Source organism: Myotis davidii, unplaced genomic scaffold (genome assembly GCF_000327345.1).
Source record: "Myotis davidii unplaced genomic scaffold, ASM32734v1 scaffold93, whole genome shotgun sequence".
NCBI lineage: Eukaryota > Metazoa > Chordata > Mammalia > Chiroptera > Vespertilionidae > Myotis > Myotis davidii.
In genome coordinates, this window is record NW_006292095.1 from 9,986,995 (window position 1) to 9,987,847 (window position 853).

The following is an 853-nucleotide window of genomic DNA, read 5'->3' on the forward strand; positions in this document are numbered from 1 at the left end:
AATACATCATCTATATATTCTATTGTGTGTTCACCATCCCAAGTCAAGTCTCCTTCCATCACCATTTTTTTCCCCTTTAACCTCTCCGACCTCCCCCTAACCCGCTTTCCCTCTAGTATGATTACTATTAGCTATTATTAGATAATAGCTATTACCATGCTATTATCTATCTTACCATTTTTTGTGTGTGGTTAAAATGCTTTCTTTATTGAAATGAAAGTGATTTTAAATGGTAATTGTTTTTAAGGGTCCTACTTGGTACAATAAAAATTCTGTATAAATTCCAGAATTCTGTGAACTTCTGCTGGTATATGAAGTTTAAAAATCTGATCTAATCTAAAACAAGCAGTCCCTTGACTCTCTAGGATGTCACTACCAAAGAAACAATGAATAAGTGGTGCCAGATGTCTTCCATGCTCCAGTAAGGAAACTTTCACATTAATGTTCAGATAGGAATTGCTTAAATTTACAAGACTCAACCAAATATTATATGATTATTCATTTTCTTATTTTAAAACTTTGTTCAAGTTACTCAAAATAATCACCCTTTATTTTTGTTTCTAAATGGGCATTGCTCATCAAACTTTTATAATAAACTAGAGGCCCAGTGCACAAAAATTTGTGCACTGGTGGTGGGGGGTGTCCCTCAGCCCAACCTGTGCCCTCTCACAGTCTGGGACCCCTCGGGAGATAACCACCTGCTGGCTTAGGCCTGCTCCCCAGGTGGCAAATGGCAGGCCCGGATCCTGCACTGGGTCACAGATGGCAGGCCCTCTGCCACACTGCCCCGCCCCGTAGCCTGCTGCACATGGCTGGCCCAGCAGGTGGTTGGGCGGGGTTGTCGGATCACAAT